Source organism: Schistocerca piceifrons, chromosome 6, assembly GCF_021461385.2.
Source record: "Schistocerca piceifrons isolate TAMUIC-IGC-003096 chromosome 6, iqSchPice1.1, whole genome shotgun sequence".
NCBI classification, from domain to species: domain Eukaryota; kingdom Metazoa; phylum Arthropoda; class Insecta; order Orthoptera; family Acrididae; genus Schistocerca; species Schistocerca piceifrons.
The window spans coordinates 560,264,556-560,290,902 of NC_060143.1; the positions used below are offsets into that span (position 1 = coordinate 560,264,556).

Genomic DNA, 26,347 nt, shown 5'->3' on the forward strand with positions numbered 1-26,347 from the left:
TGTTTATTTTGGTAGTACTGTCATTTTCGTTGACGACGCATGCTTTGTTTATTTGTTGTTATAGCTTTGCGCCGGCCTGAGTGGCCGGGTGGTTCTAGGCGCTACAGTCTGGAACCGCGCTACCGCTACGGTCGCAGGTTCGAATCCCGCCTCAGGCGTGGATGTGTGTGATGTCCTTAGGTTAGTTAGGTTTAAGTAGTTCTAGGTTCTAGGGGACTCATGACCTCAGCAGTTAAGTCCCATAGTGTTCAGAGTCATTTGAACCATTTATATCTTTGCAATTTTCAAGCTGCTAGGTTAGTTTCGTTATCGCTACCGAGCTGTTAATTGTGGCTGATCCGCTGTCTATTTGCACCAAAGAAGAGCAACGTTCAGTGATTATTTTTTTGTTGTCGGAAGCGTATCAGGGGCCGAAATTCATGGAAGACTTTCGGTACATTACGAGAACAGTGTTTTGCCATAACGGAGTGTCTAGGAATGGATTGCAAAATTCCGAAATGTTCGCACAAGTATTACGGTCGATGAAGGCGCCGGACGACCGTTTACCGCCACAAATGAAGAAACATTGAGCTTTCACGTGAAATGATTTTCTTAAACAGACGATTAACTATTGACGAAATTGTACATTGCCTGAAAATTAGTCACGGTTCTGCCAACGAAGTCACACAACAGACTTTGGTTTGATAAAGTTTGTGCAAGATGGGACCCAAAACAACTCACACAGTTGCATAAACAAACGCGCTTGAACACCTGCAAAAATCATTTGGGTCGCTATGGTAACGAAGAGGACAACTTCTTGGACAGGATCATTACTGGTAACGAAACATGGGTCCATCATTACGAGCCGGAGAGCAATCGGCAGAGCATGGAATGGAAACATCCAAATTCACCGCGCAAAAAAAAGTTCAAGACCCAACTGTCCCCAGGAAAACATGCTTATGGTTTTTTGGGACGCACAAGTTCCAGTAATGGAACATTATGAGGAAAGGGGCACAACAATAAACAGTGTACGTTACAGTGAGATGCTTACTGCCAGGCTAAAGCATGCAATTCGAAGGATTGCTGTTCTAAAGGTGTTGTGTTATTGCACGACAATGCCCGTCCGCATACTGCTGCCCACACTGCCGAAACACTCCAGAAACGCAGATTTGATGTCCTGGATCATCCTCCATGCAGTTCCGATCTTGCCCCTTCTGACTATCACTTGTTTGGTCCACTCAAAAATGCGTTAAGGGGCCGTCGATTTGCCTCGAACGAAGCAGCGTAAGAAGCGGTGCATTGCTGGCTGGCAGCTCAACCGAGAACCTTTTTTTTATGAGGGCATCAGGAAGCTTCTACAACGATGAAGCAAGTTCGTTGAAACGCAAGGAGACTATGTCGTAAAATGATGTTCTTGTAAGGTTCCTGTATTATTAGAACAAAATTTTATAACTACTTTGCGGATAATAATTGACTTACACTAGGAAAAATATTCAGTGAACATGTAGTCTTGTGACATCGAGTTTTATAACTCTGTTACGTCTAGTGTGGTGCATGTTGCCATATAATCTCCAAGAAATGTTATAACAGCAAGAACGTTTTCATGTACACTACTACCCAACTGTCCTGTATCATCAGTTCGTTTAAAACATCTCCTCTGAGGTGTTTGTTCCACTAAGATTTTAAGGAATATTTGATGCAGACTGACTTGAAAAACATGTCTGGAAATCGTAATGTGAATATGTGTGCTCTTTTGTGATGTTTCTCTGCATGAGTGGGAGAAAAATAGAAGTTTCATAGCTGTTGAGATGTTTACAAATCACGAGTGTCATACTACGTTCGTTGGGACACAATTAGCAGTAAGGTATTGAATGACAGTTTACAGTTATTCCTCTTTATCTAAATCTCAGTCCTACAAACAGGCAAATGAGAAGAAAGGTGATAAATAATTCTACAGTCTCTCCTTATGGGGGGGGGGGGGTGACGGGCGGGGGGGGGGGGGACATGGCAGCGTAATAAAAACTCTTTTTCTTCAAAAATTTACTTGTACCTATGCTGTGAATTGAAAGTGCTTCTCACTTTTCCTAGGTTTTGCTCACACAGGGCTGTCCACTATTCATCGACTTGCCTGTTACTTTTGTGGCTGAATGCACTTTCGGGTTTCTCTGCTTCGTGATGACTGGGTGTTGTGTGATGTCCTTAGGTTAGTTAGGTTTAAGTAGTTCTAAGTTGTAGGAGACTCATGACCATAGATGTTAAGTCCCATAGTGCTTATAGCCATTTGAGCCATTTTTGCACTTTCGGGCACAGCAGTACCACCTAACTGGAAGTACAAGACAATGAGTGGTGTAAACAATGTTATCAATTTCGATTCTAAGTGTAATGTTTACACTAAACTAGTTTCAGATGCATGCCATCAGTATTTTTCGAGAGGACGGTGCAGCCGTGTACTACATTTATGGCCAGCTCTAGCACCTGAGCATCAGAGGAGGAGGTTGGCAGCACTGCGGAGCAGGACAGTAGCTCCTTTGTGTGTGTGTGTGTCGCCCCAGGCCGCGGAGTAGGGCTGGTGGAGCGGAGGACCTCGTTAATGGCGGAGCAGCGGCTGCCTGCGTGAGAGGGAAGGCTATGCGTGCGTGCGTGCCGCTCCTTACAGGCAAGGGATACATCCGCGTGGGACGTCGCCTTCTAGGTAATGACGATGAACATCCACATCCCACTTGAAACGCCAGCTGACTGGTTCAGCCTGCTAATACAAGCTACAGCGCAACAACTTTCATTTTTTTTCGTGTATCGTGGCATATAATTAAAATAAAGTCTCTATCTTACAGAAAGTACAAATTGAAAATAAAAGAAAGTGATACGGATACGGCGGCCGGTGTGGCCGAACGGTTCTAGGCGCTACAGTCTGGAACCACGCGACCGCTATGGTCGCAGGTTCGAATCCTGCCTCGGGCATGGATGTGTGTGATGTCCTTAGGTTGGTTAGGTTTAAGTAGTTCTAAGTTCTAGGGAGTCCCCTGACTTCAGAAGTTAAGACCCATAGTGCTCAGAGCCGTTTGAACCATTTGATATGAATATCGATAATGGATCCGTCAACTTGTCGAAGATCGCAAAGAGCTGCATACTGCTTTGTGTTGCCTTGAGGCGTTTGTACATAGGCTGCACGAGATAGCACTACAGTCAAATGTGGCCACAGCCATAACTTCTAGCTTCACTAGTCAGCACAGTCTAGAAGCTACATCTACATGCATACTCCGCAAGGCATCTGACGGTGTGTGGCGTAGGGTACTTTGAGTACCTCTATCGGTTCTCCCTTCCATTCCAGTCTCGTATTGTTCGTGGAAAGAAAGATTATCAGTGTGCCTGTATGTGGGCTCTAATCTCTCTGATTTTATCCTCATGTCCTCTTCGCGAGATATACATAGGAGGAAGCAATATGTTGCTTGACTCCTCGGTGAAGGTATGTTCTCGAAACTAACAAAAGCCCGTACCCAGCTACTGAGCGTCTCTCTTGCAGGGTCTTCCACTGGAGTTTATCTATCATCTCCGTAACGCTTTCACGATTACTAAATGATCCTGTAACGAAGCGCGCTGCTCTCCGTTGCATCTTCTCTATCTCGTCTGTCAACCCTATCTGGTACGGATCCCACACAGGTGAGCAATATTCAAGCAGTGGGCGAACAAGTGTACCGTAACCTACTTCCTTTGTTTTCGCATTGCATTTCCTTAGGATTCTTCCAATGAATCTCAGTCTGGCATCCGCTTTACCGACGATCATTCCATTTTAAATCACTCCTAATGCCTACTCCCAGATAATTCACTGAATTAACTCCTTCCAGTTGCTGACCTGCTATATGGTAGCTAAATGATATAGGATCTTTCTTTCTATGTATTCGGAGCACATTACACTTGTCTACATCGAGATTCAATATTACGGAGGCGTGCATAAACAGCTTTCATCTCCGCTCAGTCCATGAATACCTAGAATTCTATTTCTATACACACTGGGTTGTCATAAAGCTTTAATGACCGCCTCGACAGAGTTAAGCCGGTTCTTTCTTTGCCTGCAGGTACACTTCTGTTGGCAGGGTACACATTAAAATCTTCATACCTTAGCACGCAGCTATAGGAGCAAAACACAATACCACATGCCACTGATGTAATGGAGTGCCGTGAGGTAAGTTTTTTTCTGTGTTTGAAGGAAACCAATTCTACAACAATCCATTCTGATTGGCGGAAACAATGCAAAATTGTGGATAAGTGGTACGCTTATTATTATCCAATAACAGCATGTAATTCACATGCTTCAGCTTGTTTAGGTGAAAACCTATCACGAAACACATAGCATTTCAGCGAGGGGCTAGCTTTTTGTCACTACTGCACAGTATGCAGTAGGGACGGACCAAGGAATCCTTGGGATATCTAGGCATTGTACTGAAAAGTAGACAAAAAACACGAAAGATAACGGGATTAGCGTTTGTGAGGTCTATGAAAGATGAAACCATGAAGTAATGGATCAAAACTGTTGTGTACTCATACTGATTGTACTCGTGAAAAACCACAATGTAAATCACCTACATTCAACGACTTCGTAGATCCATTTCATTAGCATGGTCCTCACAAACGACACGATTGAGAATCTAGCAGATTGTATTGCAGGAAGGTTGCGTCAAACAAGACGAAAGACATGCTTATGCTCTTCACGGGTATGCTACCGGATATGATCGTCTTCACTACAGGATATTTCGGCGAGCCATCCTGGAGCCACCTTCAGGTGCGATCGCTGAGTACACAGTCACGCCGGCGTGATTGTGCAGTAAGCGATCGCACCTAAAGGTGGCGGCCACATTGATCTCCGAAATATCGTGTAGTGTAGACGATCATATCCGGCAGCAAAACCGTGGAGAGCATAAACATGTATGACGGCGGGAAAATCTGCGGAATCACAAGACGAAAGACAGATAGCTAAGACGGTACAGAAATACAGTATGTCACTACAATCATTAGGGTCCGGAAGATAAAATTCTTCATCGACACAAATGCTCGTGGCCCTTAATACAACCCAACTTCGAAATTCTCTACCTGAATAATGGCTGATACTTTTCTCGTATTGCCATAACGGGATTCCTTAGAAGAATACTCCTTAATTCAGTAACGCATGCTATACTCACTGAACCAAGTACTTCCTCCAGATACATCTGCACCTCGGAGATCACATCTACACTATCTTTCATCGTTGGAGAAGCGGACACAAGGCATTGAATTCAACAGACAGATGTTGGAAGGGAATACTTAAAAAGCCAATGATGCTACATTCTTTTTATTCTTAAGGGGATTTCTGCGCTTCTTTTCAGTAGAAGTTGAATCTCTAGAGTCAAATGTGTCTACTGCTTCTTTGAGTTTCTGGTCCTGTATGATATAATAACAAGCTCCCATTTGCCAATAACGGGCAAACTTTATAGGACTGAACGCGTGTACAAGCTTTGAGAAATACTTTGAAAACAGAGGAAATGAAACTGTTAACCTCAGGAAAATTATTTCTGACGTCGTTTGCTAGATGGATTAAGCCGTGGGCTAGGCAGATGCAACTTATAATGATGGGTTAGAATTCTTTCAGTGTTCCCCTTGCATTTAATATGTAGGCAGCACAGCCACTCACAAACAGCAAAAATTTCTCATCCGTAACTTGGTTCAAATTGCTCTGAGCACTATGAGACTTAACATCTGAGGTCATCGGTCCCCTAGGATTTAGAACTACTTAAACCTAACTAACCTAAGGACATCACACACATCCATGCCCGAGGCAGGATTCGAACCAGCGACCCTAGCGGTCGCGGAGCTCCAGACTGAAGCGCGTAGAACCACTCGGCCACACCGGCCGGCCATCCGTATCTTCTCATGGCCGTAGCACGCGTAGGACAACCCTGAAAGTTGGGGTTACAATACTGTGACAGGTGAGGATTTCCTGTTGGCGTGGAATCTAATTCCCTCACTACGACATAAGCTACAAATCTGTCGCAACTGTCAGCGGTCTCGTCGAGTGAAATCCAAGTGTAGTGGTTAACAACTTCTACTTTAATTTCAGCAATAGGCTTTTCATACACCTGTTTCAAAGAAGTTTTGTCCATTGGCGACTCTTCTGGTATATACTCGCCTGAAAGCCCTTAAAAGTAGGGTTCTTCAGCACGTTCCATTGCGTGTTAGCTGACACTAAAGCCTCACACAAGTGCAAAAGAAACCTGTCCAGTACGCCGCTTATCATAGAGGAAAATAATGGCTGACTGTATTGTTTGTTCTTCTACCTAGCGACGCTCGTAATAAAAGCTGCGGAATCTTTACGTTCAAGGAAATATAACTTTTTTTCATGGTTTGCCTGAAAGAAAAATATACGAACACAACAATATCAGGTAAAATTTTAATTTCAGTTGAATCTCATACGCATGTCAGTAACCTAATTTTAAATTTGGATTTGAAAATCCGCGGGAAGAAGACTAGCAAGGAGACTGGTAGAAGAAATGAATGATAAAAATAACGAGTGATTACTTGCTTGTTTTTGACAGGTTTGGCATAAAATTACTCGACCGTAAGTTGTGAAACTGGATCTCCTCCAACCGACTGCCGGAAAAGCCTAGTTTTTCAAGTTTTCTCTCTAGGAATGACAAAACTGCACTTAAAGCGCGGTACTCAATGTGCGTCAACAAGCCACGCAACTTCACTTCGTAACTACACGGCTCTGTTCCTTTAGTACATTTGTATATTGTCGGACGGCATTTAACCAGAGGATGGCTGGGTTTGCCGCAACGCTGCGGCGTGTGAACATATTCTCAAAGCGGAAATGCAGTGTAGAGTCTGTGCTGTATGTCATATATCTATTGAGCTAGAGAGAAAAAGAGACTCAAATGTCACCGATGCAACAGCATGTTGACACATTATTGCGTTATAAAGACAGGGGACGGTGTGCCATACATAGCTTTGATTTCAGCGCAGCGTATACATTTATTTTCTATGTCTTTGTTCAAATTCACAAGTTCACGTTTTTTTTTTCCATAGTGTTTATTAAGAAAATCTGTGTAAAAACCGAGGTTCCCTCCAAAATTCCTCTCTAGACCTTATTTTATGAGAAAAAGTCCTCTTTAGGTTCTATACTGAGGTGACAAGCGTCACGGGACAGCGATGAACACATATATAGACAACGAAGGTATCGCATACACGAGGTATAAAAGGGCAGGACATTGGCAGAACTTCATTTGTACCTAATTTCAGGCATTAACCCTAACCACGGACGATCGGGGTAGCCATGCTGTCTTAAGCACCTTGCCAGGGTTAAGGCACCTCCCCCCGCCCCCTCCCCCCCCTCGGAGGTTCGAGTCCTTCCTTGAGGATGGGTGTGTGTTTTGTCCTTAGCGTTGTTGTTGTTGTTGTGGTCTTCAGTCCTGAGACTGGTTTGATGCAGCTCTCCATGCTACTCTATCCTGTGCAAGCTTTTTCATCTCCCAGTACCTACTGCAACCTACATCCTTCTGAATCTGCTTAGTGTATTCATCTCTTGGTCTCCCTCTACGATTTTTACCCTCCACGCTGCCCTCCAATACTAAATTGGTTATCCCTTGATGCCTCAGAACATGTCCTACCAACCGATCCCTTCTTCTAGTCAAGTTGTGCCACAAACTTCTCTTCTCCCTAATCCTATTCAATACTTCCTCATTAGTTATGTGATCTACCTATCTAATCTTTAGCATTCTTCTGTAGCACCACATTTCGAAAACTTCTATTCTCTTCTTGTCCAAACTATTTATCGTCCATGTTTCACTTCCATACATGGCTACACTCCATACGAATACTTTCAGAAATGACTTCCTGACACGTAAATCTATACTCGACGTTAACAAATTTCTCTTCTTCAGAAACACTTTCCTTGCCATTGCCAATCTACATTTTATATCCTCTCTACTTCGACCATCATCAGTTATTTTGCTCCCCAAATAGCAAAACTCATTTACTACTTTAAGTGTCTCATTTCCAAATCTAATTCCCTCAGCATCACCCGACTTAATTAGACCACATTCCATTATACTTGTTTTGCTTTTGTTGATGTTCATCTTATATCCTCCTTTCAAGACACTGTCCATTCCATTCAACTGCTCTTCCAAGTCCTTTGCTGTCTCTGACAGAATTACAATGTCATCGGTGAACCTCAAGGTTTTTATTTCTTCTCCATGAATTTTAATACCTACTCCGAATTTTTCTTTTGTTTCCTTTACTGCTTGCTCAATATACAGATTGAACAACATCGGGGAGAGGCTACAACCCTGTCTTAGTCCCTTCCCAACCACTGCTTCCCTTTCATGTCCCTCGACTTTTATAATTGCCATCTGGTTTCTGTACAATTTGTAAATATCCTTTCGCTCCCTGTATTTTACCCCTGCCACCTTTAGAATTTGAAAGAGAGTATTACAGTCAACATTGTCAAAAGCTTTCTCTAAGTCTACGAATGCTATAAACGTAGGTTTGCCTTTCCTTAATCTTTCTTCTAAGATAAGTCGTAAGGTCAGTATTGCCTCACGTGTTCCAGTGTTTCTACGGAATCCAAACTGATCTTCTCCGAGGTTGGCTTCTACTAGTTTTTCCATTCGTCTGTAAAGAATTCGTGTTAGTATTTTGCAGCTGTGACTTATTAAACTGATAGTTCGGTAATTTTCACATCTGTCAACACCTGCTTCCTTTGGGATTGGAATTATTATATTCTTCTTGAAGTCTGAGGGTATTTCGCCTGTTTCATACATCTTGCTCACCAGACGGTAGAGTTTTGTTTGGACTGGCTCTCCCAAGGCCGTCAGTAGTTCCAATGGAATGTTGTCTACTCCGGGGGCCTTGTTTCGACTCAGGTCTTTCAGTGCTCTGTCAAACTCTTCACGCAGTATCATATCTCCCATTTCACCTTCATCTACATCCTCTTCCATTTCCATAATATTGTCCTCAAGTACATCGCCCTTGTATGGACCCTCTATATACTCCTTCCACCTTTCTGCTTTCCCTTCTTTGCTTAGAACTGGGTTTCCATCTGAGCTCTTGATATTCATACAAGTCGTTCTCTTATCTCCAAAGGACTCTTTAGTTTTCCTGTAGGCAGTATCTATCTTACCCCTAGTGATGGGACAGGAGCTAGTGAAGACTGACACATGGAGGATTCTGAGACTGAAAGCAATGACAAGGCAAAACCCTCCACTTATTTCAGGGAATCTGATATAGGAGCTGAGGGCAGTGATGAGGCGAGAATGCTTGGGAACTCAGATGCCATGGATTATGAAGTGAGGTAATAGCTGAGTATCACTTTCTTGGCAGCATATTCTGCAACTGCGTAGTCAATTTTGCTCTTTGCAGCAATTTGAGGTGGTCTCTGAACAGCTGTTTGGTGATCAAGTTCAGGTTAAACATGACATGGAAATTACAGCACAGCTGGTATACAACATGACTGATTTTTATGAAAGGCCTTGCCTTTCATCTGGAAAGAATCACTGTCTGCTTACCACTGAAAAGATGAGTAAAATAAGTATGAGGGTGAGTCAAATGAAAACCTTAAATATCTTTTTAATATTTTTTACTGTGCAGAAATGGTACAAAGCTGTATCACTTTTCAATATAATCTCACCCACGTTCATCACAAGTCCTCCAGCACTTACAAAGTGTATAAATTCATTTAAAAAAAAATTCTTTGGTAGTCCACGCAACCCAATTATGCACTGCGTGGTGCACCACTTCATCAGATCAGAACTTTCCTCCCATTGCGACTTTGAGTGGTCCGAACATATGGAAATCACTTGGTGATGAGGAATGGCACCATTCCTTGCTGGCTTTCTTCGTTTCCCATTGGTGGAAGTGAACCCAGGTTTTGCCCCCAGTAATGATTCTTGCAAGGAAGCCATCACCTTCTCGTTCAAAGGGCTCTAGCCATGCCTGCTTAGCCATTGTGCACTTCCTGTCGATCTCATTTTTGAGACGTTTGTATTCCTTTTTGCCTGCTTCATTTACTGCATTTTTATATTTCTCCTTTCATCAATTAAATTCAATATTTCTTCTGTTACCCAAGGATTTCTACTAGCCCTCGTCTTTTTACCTACTTGATCCTCTGCTGCCTTCGCTACTTCATCCCTCAAAGCTACCTATTCTTCTTCTACTGTATTTATTTCCCTCATTACTGTCAATTGTTCCCTTATGCTCTCCCTGAAACTCTGTACAACCTCTGGTTCTTTCAGTTTATCCAGGTCCCATCTCCTTAAATTCCCACCTTTTTGCAGTTTCTTCAGTTTTAATCTACAAGTCATAACCAATAGATTGTGGTCAGAGTCCACATCTGCCCCTGGAAATGTCTTACAATTTAAAACCTGGTTCCTAAGTCTCTGTCTTACCATTAGATAATCTATCTGATACCTTGTAGTATCTCCAGCGTTCTTCCATGTATACAACCTTCTTTCATGATTCTTAAGCCAAGTGTTAGCTATGATTATGTTGTGCTCTGTGCTCTGTGTCCTTAGCGTATGTTAGTTTAAGTTAGATTAAGTAGTGTGTACGCCTAGGGACCGATGACCTCAGCAGTTTGGTCCCATAGTCCGTACCACAAATTACCACTCACGACGGAAAACGCAGTGGCCGACAGCCTTCACTTGACGACTATAGAGCAGCGACGTTTGCGTATAATTATCAATGCTAACAGACAAGTAATATAATTTCATTGGCTCTGAGCACTATGGGACTTAACTTCTGAGGTCATCAGTCCCCTAGAACTTAGAACTACTTAAACCTAACTAACCCAAGGACATCACACACATCCATGCCCGAGGCAGGATTCGAACCTGCGACAGCAGCTGTCACGCGGTTCCAGACTGTAGTGCCTAGAACCTCTCGGCCACACCGGCCGGTGATATAACTTCATAAATGAATGTGGAACGTACGATGAAGTAATGGCCTATGGTAGCAGACGATCGAAGTGAGTGCCTTTGCTAACAGAACGACATCGTCTGCAGTGCCTGCTTTGGGCTCGTGACCAAATCAGTTTCAGTCTTTACAACTGTAAACCCGTGACCTGGAAAGATGGTTCCCGATTTCAGCCGGTAAGAGTTGGTAATAGGGTTCGAGTGTGGCTCAGTCCGTACGAAGCCATGGGCTAAAGTTGTCAACAAGACTCCGTGCAGGATGGAAGTGGTTCCGTAACGGTGCGAGCTGTGTTTCCATGGAATGGACTTGATCCTGTGATCCAACTGAACCGATCATTGACTTAGAGAAAATCTGCAGCCTTTCATGGACTTCATGTTCCCAAAAGATAATTTAATTTTTATGGAAGACAATGCGCCATGTCACCGGGTGACAGTTGTTCAAGACTTGTTCGAAGAAAATTCTGTTCAATTCGAGCGAATGACTTGGCCATCCAGATCGCCCGGCATGAATCATACGGAACATTTATGGGACGTAATCAACAGTTCACTTCGTCCACAACATCCTGCACCAGCAATACTTTTGCAGTTATCAACAGTCGTAAAGGCAGCATGGATCGATATTTATGCAGGGGACTTCCAACGACTTGTCGAGTCTATGCCACATCGAGCTTCTGCACTACATTGGGCAAACAAAGAAAAGGGTCAGACTCGATATTAAGAAGTAAAGCATGACTTTCATCACCTCAGTGTATAAGGTCGACAACCTGGAAATCCTGGTCTTCATAATCACAAGTCTACAGGAAGTTCATACTGCAATAATACCTGGTTAGACCAGAACATTGTTTCTCGCAAAACGATTGTGGCAGAAGTCATTCGACAAAGAACATTCAATAAGTAACGCAACACATTTTTTTCTCGGCCAGTTTCGGTTGAAATAGAGCTGAAACTGTTGTGCGACATCGAGGAATATTCACGCTTCAGCTCTTATAGTTTCATGCAGTTCCGATAGGTGGCGGCACTATACATAGCTTTCAAATGGCATCTGTAATGGAGGTGCGTCCCAAGCAGAGAGCTGTCAGTGAGTAGAATGTCTATGCAGACTCGGCAGTGAACAAAAGCAAGGTGAGCCGTTTGGCGAGTAGTCTGTTAAAATCGCAACAAGGTTGTGCAAACCTATACGATGTCCCGCGTGCTGACTGGCGGGACAAAGCTGTTCCCCATGCTAAGTTGTAATGCGCGGACGCTCTCATTTGAGGTGATCGATGAATCGCAATAAAATACCTCGCTGCTCAACCGCACGTCTCTGTAGGTATTTCTAACACACTCGTCCACCATTTGGGGCACTCAGAGGTATGTTCAAAAAATGGCTCTGAGCACTATGGTACTTAACATCTGAAGTCATCAGTCCCCTAGAACTTAAAACCACTTACACCTAACCAGTCTAAGGACATCACACACATCCATGCCCCAGGCAGGATTCGAACCTGCGACCGTAGGGGACGCGCAGTTCCAGACTGAAGGGCCTAGAACCGCTCGTCCTGTTTTGTGTATAACAGCTGACCATTTGCTTACCTCGAAAGCTGAGTCAGCATCTCTCCATAATGGGTGTGATATTGAGCTGAAAAGCAGGATTAAATGCACGTTTCACTTTGGGAGCGTCGTCAGGAAGAATCAGTATGCAAACAAGTGGGATACTGAAAGCGTTTGAAATGCTCGGAGACTGTGATTTCTGCGATAGTGAATACCACAGCAGGCAGTTCAACTGAAAAGCGAAGGGCAACCAAAAAGTGGCACTGGTAAATGCAAGTATACAAATGGTAACCACGTGGAAACTTCAGGTAACAGAAGAAATATTTCAGTTGATCGACAAAAGAAGGAAGTATAAAAATACTATGGTGCATTGCTTGTGTTGTTAAAAAGGACGATGCAATGACTTTCAATTAAAATGTAATCCCACGTACGGGCATTACATAATGTGTGTACGAGTAAAGACTGTGACTCAGGAATGACGACATACGTAATTTTGGATCACCCTGTAAGCCGTGCACGTATAACAAAGCGGTTAAGGCGGCTGCTCACGTAAAACGGGTTCAACTCCCAGCCCACTACAAGTTTTAATTTTCGTCATTCCCTTGCACAGATGATGGTTGTTCGTATCCGCAGCTGCGAATGTATTTCATGTAAGTATAAAAATATTCAAGAGCAGACGGGAATACATCACTCAGAAATGGAATCAATAGTAAGTTCATGGAAACTAAAGGGAAATAAGTGTAGCAACAATGTGAAGAAATTGAGAAAGAAATTTCCGTCAAAAGCTTCACTCTCAGCGAAGCTAAAATCAAAGCCGAGAACGCTAAGAGTGTTAAAGGAATTCCATTGTTAAGCACAGAGAAGGGAAATATAGGAAATACTACACTGAGGCTCTCTGCGAGTGGGAAGTACAGTCTACTGAAGTGAAGTCGATGTTGAATATAACAGAGCTTCGAAAGAAATGGGAACAATGAAGACAGAGGAAATAAACAGTATATCATCGGGATTAATGCATCATTCGGGAAAGTGCCAATAAAACAATTAATCAAATCAGTGTGTGTGAAGTGTGGGGCTGGAGACATACTATCTGATCTTCTCAAAGACGTAATCCACTCAGTATTGAAGGTAACTTAGGTATATAATTGCGAGAACCATCTTACGAGTAAATTAACAGCTAATGCACCATAATTACTGACAAATACAGTACATAAAAGAACGAAAAAGAGTATTGTTCATCTAACGGATCAAGACCAGGTGGCAACCGTACCAGAGAGGTAACTCCAACGTTGCGTTTGATAATGAAGGCAACACTTGAGAAAAATAAATACTCCTTCATATAACGTGGGCAACGGCCTTGCCGCAGTGGATACACCGGTTCCCGTCAGAGCACCGAAGTTAAGCGCTGTCGGGCGTGGCCGGCATTTGGATGGGTGACCATCCGGCCGCCATGCGCTGTTGCCAGTTTTCGGGGTGCACTCATTCTCGTGATGCCAACTGAGGAGCTAATCGACCGAGTAGTAGCGGCTCCGGTCAAAGAAAACCATCATAACGACCGGGAGAGCGGTGTGCTGACTACACGCTCTTCCTGTCTGCATCCTCATCTGAGGATGACACGGCGGTTGGATGGTCCCGATGGGCCACTTGTGGCCTGAAGACGGAGTGCGTCATATAATGTGCTTTTTACAGAAAAAGTATTAAACAAAGCAAAAATTTTCAAAATGTTCGAAAAATCAAAGGAAAATACATGGAAGTTGTACTGAAATCCAAGTATTGTACAATATCTACAAGAAGCAAGACAGAGCAACAAGAATGGAAGGCTCAGAGTGAAATAGTCTCGTTCCTTCTCCACTGATGTTCGTCCTCCACATCGAAGAACCTACAACGAATATAAAAGGAAGGTTCAAGAGCAGGATTAAAATTAAGTTGGAAAGGATGTGAATGATAAAATGAATTGATGACTTTTCAATCCTCAATGGAATTGAAGAATAATGGGACGTGCTCAATGGATTCAACAGAATATGGTTTGTGAGTAGAGAGAAGAAAAATGAAAGTAATGAGGAGCAGTGTAAATAAGATAAGCGATAAACTTTAAAATCAGATTTGATGATCACGAAGTAGACGAAGCTAAGGAATTCTGCTACCTTGGAAGCATAATAACACCTGAGGAACAAAGCAAGGATGCAAAAAGAGGTTAGCTCAGGCAATGACGTCATTCAAGGCAGTAATAATTTTGCTACTATCAAACACCAGCATTAAGCTGAGTAAGAAATTTCTGAGAATGTACTTCTTGAACTGAATTTTGTACAGAAATGAATAATACACTACGGGAAACTGGAGCAGACTAGAGTCGATGCATGGCGTTACAGATGGATGTTTGACTGTTAAGATAAGGAATGTGGAGCTACTGCACAGAGTCGCTAAGTAAGGAACATTTTGGAAACAACAGTGTGGACTAGATGACAATACAAGTGTTAAGCTATTAGAGAAAGCTCTCCATCATAACATTGGGAAAAGTAGAGGCAAAAACGGTAGGTAGAGACAGAGATTGGAGCATGTCTTGCAGACACTTAAGGACGATGGGTGCAAGCGCTACCGTGAGGCGAAGAGGATGCAACAGCAGAGAGCTGCATCAAACTGGTCAGAAGACAAGTTGCACAGTCGACAGTTTCGGCAATGAGTCTGCCACGCTGTTTAAATAATCACATCAACATTTATAACGTAAATACTTTCTCTTTTAATATACATTACAATACTAATACTGAAGTAATTACTTTGCTGACAGAAAATAAAATCCAAACACATGGTCTCTAGAACATGAAGTCACCGTAGGAAACTGGATACCCAAATACAAAACTTAAAATTCTTTCTCAGCGCACATATATGTGTACTGAAACGTGTATGCACGGAGAATATATTTAGTTTCATTCGAATAATACTAAAAAACATAAAAATTCTTTCTCACAGTGGCAGGAACTTAGAGCGTATACTTGTTCGTAACAATTCTGTGACCGATTCGTGCAGGGTCCATTAAGTCGCGGATTTCAATAGTAAGAGAGAAAATACGGCTTTATATTTAAGTTGTAGCGAGGTGCTGTATAGGGAAGCTGGCGGAAGCGACAGGCTGGTGAGGGACGGAAAATAGACTGTACACATAGGAGATGGACGACGGTGAGCCAGCGCGTGACCCAGGTCCCTACAGTAGCGCTTCACAGTGACACAAGTGCATCACGTGTTGCCCCAAATACGGTAATGTACACTCCCTTGCCGGCGATGTGCGTCAGAGGGAATGTTCGAGAAACTTGGTGAGCGCTGTAAAGAGGGGACTGGCCCCAAAGGAGAGCACAGTAGGTAGTCTCCTGGGAAGATACCCCTGTGGCGGTCGTCGCCAGGCTGAGGACTTAGAACAGTGTCGGGAACGAGACAGTACTAAGAAGACAGTCTCAGAATCGCGAGATAGGAAGCAGCTGATTGTTAGAGCTCAGTGAACCGCATACAGGAGTATCATGCGTTGAACAGATGACTTAAAGTCAGTAGTACCAGAAGTGAACTGTCATTGAACTTTGTTATTCAGAGTTTAATTCAGTCTGAGATTCCTTGATATATACAGCGAGTTCTGTATCTCCAAACACCCTCTGAGCTTGTAGATTCTTTACAGGGTGGAGTTCTACCAGCAGCCCACGCGAAAGTCGCTCTTCGATGCCATCGATCGAGGTAAGCCCTTGTAATTAAAACGTGTCCTTCTTACTCACTCTCGACACACGAAAAGTGTGACTAACTGATTCTGGTGACAGGTGCGGGATGGGTGTGTTTTGATGTAGGTGGATCGAATCAAATCAGGCGCTTGAAAGGAAAACTAGCGATATGTTTCACTTGTCACCGCGCGGAACACTACGCCAGGGATTGTACGGAGAACCGATGGCTGAAAATGCATCAGAAGAGTGCACAAGGAAACGAACGGAAAGCATAAGGGAGCAGACACATTAAGCTGCATCCGGCATTATACGTACCGTGGACTACACCAAAAAGAATGTTTTATTCAACTGAAATGCCCAGATTCATGTAACTCTCAGTAAACTTATTAACAGACAGGGGGTCGGGTTTAAGTACAGTAAAGGAGGAAGGATTGAAGCCCAGGAGATCCTGGGATAAAAGGGAAGATGTGAACTTTCGAAGGATTGCAAATGAGGATCTCCGAATGGAACGGAGAGGAAAATTAGTCTTGTATACTCCATAGGGGACAAGATGTGTGATGAATTTCCAGGTCACTGGTGCAGGTATTGATTTACCCTTTGATGGTTTAGTGGGAAGGGACTTCCTGGACTAGCACCACGTAATTATTGACTATGCAGACCGACGACTTGAAAAGGGAACGAGTGGGTCGAGTTGCAAGAGGCAGATGAATATGCAACGGTAGTCAAACTGGCAGTGGCGCCAAACAGAAGTGCTGACACAGGACACGCAAGACATGAGAAAGGAACCGAGGGAATGAGATTTGGCGCAAAGGCACGGCTACGTGTTATAAGACACCAGGGGTACGCAAACAGGGAAGCGATAGTGCAGAAACTGGCAGCCGCTCATTCAAAAATGAGAAATTTAGTCAGGAAATTAAACACAAGCTGGACTGTAGATACAGGTCCCAGACAGAGGCAGCCGAACAGGACGATAGCACAAGCTGCACTAGACCAGAGTAAGGTTATCAGCATCACAAAAAAGGAAGAGTCGCGGAAGAGAATTTCGCCAAAAAAACTGCGTCGACAGGCCGCAACGAATAAACAGTAGTCAACTGGCAAGAAGCCAGCTGCAACAGGAATCAGAGGTTAAAACAGAAACGCGGATAGGACCTCGAGAAGAGCGTTTTGTGCAAGACTAAGACGAGTTAAAGGGATTGAAGCTGGTATTCAGAGACAAGAGATAAGACTGGGTGTATTCTTCCCAGACGCTCTAGTGACTGTGAAAGACTGAACGTGTACTACTGGCATGATAAACACTCGCAAGGAAGGCAGGCAAGTACCAACAGCCAAAGTACTTGGAGAGCCTGTACCTCCACTAAACCATTGCAAACTCAGACAAGTACCAAGAGCCCCGCCCGCAATTGTTAAGTCTAGAAAGAGCCTTCTGCTAGAGAACATGTGAATAGACCTTATGAACAACGAAGAGAAACAATATATTACAGAATTGTGTATCGCCTACGACGACGTGTTCCATTTACCGGGCGATCGTTTAACGCATACAACAGTCGTGAAGCATAAAATACCACAGCTACCGGAAGCGGCAGCACGATCGTCAGACCGAGCGAGGTGGCGCAGCGGTTAGCACTCTGGACCAGCGTTTGGGAGGATGACGGTTCAAACCCGTGTCTCGCCACCCTGATTTAGGTTTTCCGTGATCTCCATAAAACACTTCAGGCAAATTCCACCATGGTTCCTTTGAAAGGGCACTGCCGACTTCGTTTATCATCCTTCCCTAATCCGATGGGACCGATGACCTCGTCGTTGGGTCCCCTCCTCTGAATCAACTAACCAACCAACGATTATCAGTCGACTGCATACCCAGGAAAAGGCACTGAAGAAAGACCTTGACAAAATGTTAGCAGATGGAATAACATCGCCTAGTAATACTCCTCGGAATTTCTCGTTGTTTATGTTACCTAAGAAAGTAGATGTAAGCACACAACAGAAATGGAGAGTGGCAGCCGACTAGAGAAGGTTAAATGGGATATTTCTCAACATGGTATATCCTCTTCAACGTATGGACGAAATACCAGCAACTTTCGGAAACCGAAATACTTCCAACGCTGGACTGGAGAAGGGGTTCTCAATGTACTTATAGATGAAATAGATCGGGAGGAAGCTGCGTTTAACACGCCCACAGCTCACTTTGAGTACAGTAAGATGGCCGTGGATTTGAAGGCAGCACCACCACGTTCCAAAGATTGATGAACGTAATGTTGACCGGAATGCAGGGTAATCAAGTTTTCGTATAAATGGATGATCTAGTCATTGTGCGAACCTCGCTCGAGGAGCATAACATTCGATTAGAAGCGATGCTTGAACGGTTAGGACAAAACACATTAAGGCTTTAAATAGGTAAGTGCGAATTCTTGAGAAAGGAAGTCACTTCTTTGGGTCATGAGTTGACGGCCAGGGGACTTCAGCCGGATCTGTCCAAAGTGGGAGTCATTAGGAAATACCCGAAACCGCAAAAGGCAACACAGCTGAAAGGGTATTTAGGTCTCGTGGGGTACAATAGGCATTTTCTAAGCAACTCCAATAATACAGCCAAACTGCTGAATGAGTTATTGAAAAAGTAAGTTCCGTGTATCTGGGGGACTCAAAAGAAGGAGCTCTCCGACAGTGAAAGGAGAAAATAATTCTTACTTCTTCTCAGGACAAAACAAGTTTACCATTCGAGGAATATCTAATCTAAAACGAACGATCTAGTACCTGGATTATTCTTAACAAATGAAACCATATGAAATGGAAAGAGGAAGGTTTAGAAGGAATTGTTCACCCTAACATTAATTTGCAGAAGTCGCAGCAACCGGAATTAATGATTGTTCCTATGTAGAGTAAAAGTTAACCAAGATGGGATATGCGGTGGAGCGCGGCTGTGTTGGCAATGAAATGAGGTGCGTTCGAAAAATAGGAAAAGATTATAGGCAGATGATAGAGGGACAGACGATGTACTTAATGAGAAAACACGTGTTTCAATAGAAAAGAATACAGGGATGTCGAAATATTCAAAAGAGGAAGGGAGCAAGTAAAACATGGTACAGATAGTAATAGTGGGGGCTGGATATGGTCATAGTATGCAAATTAATTTTACAGCGTAAGATTACAGTGTTGTGAAAAGTGTCTCCACGTTCAGGCAAGAGCAACACACGATGAAAATCGGCCGCCGTGTTATCCTTAGCAGCACTGCATCAGTTGGATGCGGTATTGAGGAGAACATTGGACCAACATACCGCTCCCCTTGCCGTTGTCAGCTATCCATGTCTTAGAGCTGCCTTGTCTCACTTAGTGAGCCGCTGAGTTGGCGCTACGGGGTTTACTGCACCCAGTTCTTATTCTCCCACCAATGGAAGGAAATCTACTGCGATACGGGGAACTGAACCCGGGTCTTTCAAGTGGCTTTTGTACACGTTCACCTCTCAACCGTGAACGCGACCGCTAACCGGTCTCGAGCCGTAAATATGAAAAGAGTATTAAGTGCAACACACGCAGAAGGACATCAAACGGGGTGACATATATAAAATACTATTTTGGACAATGATTGTAGATTGTACTCATATGAATGCAGTTTCTTCGTATTCATAATATGTCTTCAACAAATACCATAATTTCCGTCGATGTACTACAGGAATGTCTTCATGCTGGGATAAAATTAGTTTCGAACGTAAAACCTTACTTATATTTACTTATATTTGCACTGCCTAGAACAATAATAAAGGTATAGGCAATCCCTCTTACACAGTCTCACACAAACACACACACACACACACACACACACACACACACACACACATATATATATATATATATATATATATATATATATATATATATGTGTGTGTGTGTGTGTGTGTGTGTGTACGGGCACACTCATTTGCAGAGCACACCCATCACAAGGACACACATTCTACTTATCTCCTGAATTAACGGCGCCCGAACGCATTACGAACTTCGAGTTTGTCTCCCCGTGGTACAAACTGCGATTGTACCTTATCGAACTTCAGCGACTGCGTACTGTTCATGCGCAATAACCTTGGCAGGCACACATGTATTATTGTTTGCAATTAGACGAAATTGCCCGTGTGTGTGTACACGTTTACCCGGACGTTTGGGTACAAGGGCGTAACGGGCGGACTGTATGACAACATACAATGCTAATAATTGAGAAGGGCAGTTTCAGCAGCCAATTGGACCCACTCAAGCGGCCAGTCCACAGTGCTACGAGCGTGCTAAAATGAGGTTCACCTCGTTACAAATATTCTCGGCGATTTTATTTTCGCGGAAATCTACATAATGTTCTGTTATTCCTTTTCTCGTATGCGCCTGTATCCGCCACCAACTCTGTTCATTCAGCAGCGAAATAACTCGGTCTGGTATTCCAGCGCTACAGGTAATTGGATACTTGTTTTCGAATTCACGAATTGCGTAAAGTTTCTGATTTCTGGTACTGCATGATTCATGATATTCAAAGTGTGACCTATGCCAATCAGCTTCAACCATCAATCAGTAAGTGCGACTCTGTACTTCGGAGAGGACATCTCAGGATTTTCTCATTTTGGCGCGGAGTGTCAACGGTAATTGGAGTCCGCGGATGACAGAATACTAAAGCAGTATATTTACCTTGTCTGACGTGGATTTTCTTCTTTCCGGGCTGCTGAATCTTGTAATTTTGTCTCAGTGCTGCGTTTATGCTTCATGGGACTTTTTTTCCCTGCTGTTTTGACTCACGTAGGGCCTACTTCACATCACATAGCTCATCACTTCGTTGCTATTTTTCAGGGTTTATCTAAGTCCATAAAAAGACAGGAAAGTGATGTGTTTAATTTTGAATCATATATTTATTTTTGTTACATTAATTCCTGCGCTCACGAGCCGTTACTGTAGTCTATCTAAAGCACAAATGGGCCTGTACCAAATTACATCGTTGCAGAATTTACATTAATGTTATTTCGTTCAGGGGAGAGAAATATATCACAGTAATGCGCGCATCTGAATTATTTTGAACAAAATACAAGAAGGTAAAAGTTATGTACAGCTTCTGGAGCAAGCTGCTACAGTTTTAATGATCGAAGTGTGTGGAACATAGCTAATAAATGAGAAGAGGATGAGACGGGTTTATTCAGTTTGTAAATTGAGCAACCATTACAGGAAACTGTGAAGAAATTTGGAAAGGTAATTAGTGCTGTGAAACATGAAGAAAATGCACTGTAATTTGCTGGTAATGACGTAATTTTGACAGAGACTGCAAAAGACCAGGATGATTTCTTGGACGGAATGGATACTGCCTTCATAAGAATTTACAGGATTAACGTGAATAACAAATCAAGGATACAGAACAGATGTTGAATTAGGTAAGATGAGGCTGAGAGAATTAGATTGTATAATGAAACGCTAAGACTAGTGGGCCGGTTTTACTCTTTGAGCAAGAAATTTTTGTACAGGTTGTAAAATGTAGATTAGCATTACCAAGCAAAAATATTTCTAGAAAATAAATGTAGTATCATCGACTATAAAATTCCATTGCTGTAGCAGAGACTGTAAGATTATAAGGATAAAGGGACCATAAACAGCGCGAGATTAAGACCCCTGTAGATGTCAGAACTGGCTGACCTCACCGAAAAACGGATCAGTCACTGTACTACATTTAATTACAGGTGCCACTCGATGGATAACTTGCTGAAGCGAATTAATTAAACAGGAGTGGCACTTGGATAAATGAAACACACAAAAATGATAGACTCAACAAACTACCAAATGAAAAATTGTCACAATAAATTTTATTTATTACAAGTCCCCTTAGATTTCAAGTTAAATACAAAGCGCACGATTAACAAAGAACAGATACTTTTATGAAGTATCCACACAGGTTACAATCGAATTAACTTTTCAACAACTTAGTAATGGTCAGATAATGGATCTGAAGTGGAAACGTTAGAATCGGCATCTATATGGGATATCATCTAAGTTGATAGATATGTGCAGTAATCGCCGACTGTTAATCAAGGACGAAGGAAAGAACAACAAAAGACTGTATCTCACTTCCTCCTATTGCCTTGATTGAGCACTTGTGGAGCCCGTGATTACTAATAAGCATACTTGGAATGAAAATGTGAAACTCCTAACATTAGTCTGAAGTCTTCGCATGGTTCCTGCAACTCCGTTCTCAAACACTACTCTTGCTCACCATTTTTACAGTTACCAGTGCACACGCGAGTGTCTTCTAAGGTCGCTGCCTCTCTCCGACGGAAGAGCTCTACCGAGGGCTCCGAACACATGAAATGCATTTTTACTCTTTCGTTGCGTCTTTCGTCGAGAGTGCGAGCCTTGTGCATGATTCTGATCGCCAGAGATAGCGGTTCTTCGAAGAGCCGATCAATCAGATGTGTGCTGATAAGGCAGTAGTCTCTCTTCCATACTCTGATTTAATGCAGTTAGTCTACAGTGAGGATTTTTAGTGCTGAAACTGAGAAACAGCAGCTTTCTTGTTCCAGCCAGTAAGGACTCCTCCACGTACAAACAGGCGGGCTCCGTTCCCTCACTCCATAACTTATTTTAACTAAGGAAAAAATGGGAAAGAGCGTTTCGCGTCAATGGCCGGGAAGCCCCCTGCGGGGCAGGTCCGGCCGCCTTGGTGCAGGTCTTATTACATTCGACGCCACACTGGGCGACCTGCGCGCCGGATGGGACAGCTGCTCTAACTATTATCTTTCTCTCATAAATCAGCAACATCAGTTAGGTTGGGGGTCAGCTTCAACGCTGCTAGGCCCACGCTCCCAAACACATAGGTGCAGTATGGCCTCCTAACATCCCACCTCATAGATTTTGTCTCTGGACTGTCCCTTGCCCAGCATTTCCCGGAATGTGGTACTAATGCATTGTTCAGTTCCTTAAAAATTTGTATGCTCTATCACGGTTAGCTTGCGGGAAAAAGTCGCAGTGCATCCTTGGTGGTGGTGGGCATGCAGCGTTATAAATTATTTAGTCAGTAGCCTCCCGTCGCTTAGGATGCAAGCACTGTTGTTGTCCAAGGAAGTACAGACTTCATCTTTCCACCGGGCCTCTGTTCACACACAGTAAAACGGGCCTAGCGACTTCCCACAAGGCGCTTCAGATTTCTTCGCGGTGGCGTAGCCCCTCGGTACTAATAGCTTAAGCCGGCCGAAGTGGCCGTGCGGTTAAAGGCGCTGCAGTCTGGAACCGCAAGACCACTACGGTCGCAGGTTCGAATCCTGCCTCGGGCATGGATGTTTGTGATGTCCTTAGGTTAGTTAGGTTTAACTAGTTCTAAGTTCTAGGGGACTAATGACCTCAGCAGTTGAGTCCCATAGTGCTCAGAGCCATTTGAACTAATAGCTTAACATTAGTTCAAATGGCTCTGAGCACTATGGGACTTAACATCTGAGGTCATCAGTACTCTAGAACTTAGAGCTACTTAAACCTAACTAACCTGAGGACAGCACACACATCCATGACCGAGGCAGGATTCGAACCTGCGACCGTAGCAGAAGCGTGGTTCCGGACTGAAGCACCTAGAAGCGCCCCGCCAAAACGGCAGGCCTTAACATTGGTCCTCCCGTGTCTGCTCTGTGAGCCTTCGTTGAACATGCATTCAACAGGGCTCTCAGGCACTTTTTTAAGTGATGCTCCAGGAGAGGAAATTAACACGGAATTTTAATAGATGTGATAATGACTAACGTTAATTTATCCCTACCTGTACTTCCATTTTTCAGTGGAAATTAATTTAGATTACAGGCTTTTTCAACGTAATGCACGCTGATTATGATGCATGGCAGTTGTGATAAATAAAGTCAAGTATAAACGGTACGGATATTAATTTGATAGAGACTTTCCGAATGTGGTGTTATAAAAGACTGCATAATATTTTATGTATAGGTCGAATAACTAATGTACTAAACTGAATCGAGTAGAAATGATGCCGTAAGGTACAACTAGACTAAAAGATGAAATATGTTACTAGGACACATCCTGTTATTTGTATAGGGGGGAGTGTGCGATTAAGATTTGTGGAGAGGAACCAAAGCTCCTCTATAGCAAATACATTCATTTTGATTTGGGTTCAGTTATTATGCAGGTATGAAGCGACTTAAACAAGCTACACCAGCATGAAGACCTGTAGCAAACCGCTGTCAGAACGACGAAAAGGTGAAAAGAACTACGTATAGATGCTTCAAAAGCAAGTTGCCGAAAGCACATCGCCAGCTAAAGATAGAAGGCTACGTCCCAATCACATCCTATCCACGCTCTAGACTTTCATGTGTTATCCAAAAGTCTGAAAAATTTCGTGTCTGTCTCAGAGAGATTTCAAGTCTAGCCACCCCCTTTTCTAATGTATTAACCTACCTGAACAGAATGTGTTCGATACCCGTCGGCAGTCGTGCCGCTTGGATAAAATGTTTTTATAACTCCCTGTGGGTTGCCTCTACTACTTCTGTTTGTACTCGTAGAACAGGGTGTTTATAAATGAATATCGGGGTTTTAATGCTTTATAATATTTATTATATTAAACTTACAGTTATAAATTTTATGTAAAATGAAAGAGCAACTCAAACAGTTCTACCAAGAACCTTATACAGGCTGTTTCAAAAATGACCGGTATATTTGAAACGAGCGGCGATAGAAATACACCGTTTGTTGCAATATGCTTGGGACAACAGTACATTTTCAGGCGGACAAACTTTCGAAATTACAGTAGTTACAATTTTCAACAACAGATGGCGCTGCAAGTGATGTGAAAGATATAGAAGACAACGCAGTCTGTGGGTGCGCCATTCTGTACGTCGTCTTTCTGCTGTAAGCGTGTGTTGTTCACAACGTGCAAGTGTGCTGTGGACAACATGGTTTATTCCTTAGAGCAGAGGATTTTTCTGGTGTTGGAATTCCACCGCCTAGAACACAGTGTTGTTGCAACAAGACGAAGTTTTCAACGGAGGTTTAATGTAACCAAAGGACCGAAAAGCGATACAATAAAGGATCTGTTTGAAAAATTTCAACGGACTGGGAACGTGACGGATGAACGTGCTGGAAAGGTAGGGCGACCGCGTACGGCAACCACAGAGGGCAACGCGCAGCTAGTGCAGCAGGTGATCCAACAGCGGCCTCGGGTTTCCGTTCGCCGTGTTGCAGCTGCGGTCAAAATGACGCCAACGTCCACGTATCGTCTCACGCGCCAGAGTTTACACCTCTATCCATACAAAATCCAAACGCGGCAACCCCTCAGCGCCGCTACCATTGCTGCATGAGAGACATTCGCTAACATTATAGTGCACAGGATTGATGACGGCGATATGCAAGTATATGGAGCATACTCTCTTTCAGCGTGACAGTGCTAGACCACACATGAATGCCGCAGCATCTGCAACAATCTGACGCCTTGGGTTCACTGTCAACGATCTTCCCGACTCATCCCCGTACGACTGGTTCGACGGCAAGGAAAGTTACGGAAAGAAAAGCACTGACATCAACATCAACGCTTCCTCATCTGTGGTCTCATGTTACAATTGCGCATTTCTTATTTCGCTGACGGTAGCATCATCACTCATTATCTCCAAGGCCATTACTGGAACCACGACATCCTGCCACCACAAGCTCTTCAGCCAAATACGAATAAGTATCTGAATTGCTGAGAAATTTGTAAATCATGTTTGCATTACTGACTTCCAAAAACTCGTCCAGGGACTGACTGACGCCGGTAAATTTAATTTGAAGCTACCTACTAATCCTCTTGGAATAACGGAATGTGTCGACAGTATATTTCTATATAAATAATAATCATTCAACATTTGGTTGTAAAATATAAATAACAATATAGAATTCATGTTGGAAATGAGTTTTATTTCAAGTTTAGGCATGTCACCAGCAGACGGCTGCACTGTAGAAAACGAGTGCTTTCTACTACCAGCAGATGGTTGCACTGTAAAATTGACCGATGTTTGATCTTCATACTGCAGCTTCTTACTGTAAGCAATAGTTTACTGAACAGTTAAAAAACGCAACCGAGTCGTAACTTAATTGCATTTCACAGCTAAGATTTTGAAAAAACTCTAAAATGTCTTCCAAATACGTTGGCAGCACGAAAAGTGCGATGTTAACATTGCTTGTGAAGTTAATACATGAGAAAATACTGTAGCATACAAATCAAGTACGTGATGTCAG

General features: G+C 43.1%; 1 protein-coding gene and 1 pseudogene across 1 annotated transcript in view; one reads left to right on the forward strand and one right to left on the reverse strand.

Moving 5' to 3' along the window:
- LOC124802917 overlaps positions 1-26,347 on the reverse strand; it is a 369,091-nt gene that overhangs the window by 326,217 nt on the left and 16,527 nt on the right. The gene's annotated exons all lie outside the window — the stretch shown is intronic.
- LOC124803585 lies at positions 13,788-13,904 on the forward strand (annotated as a pseudogene).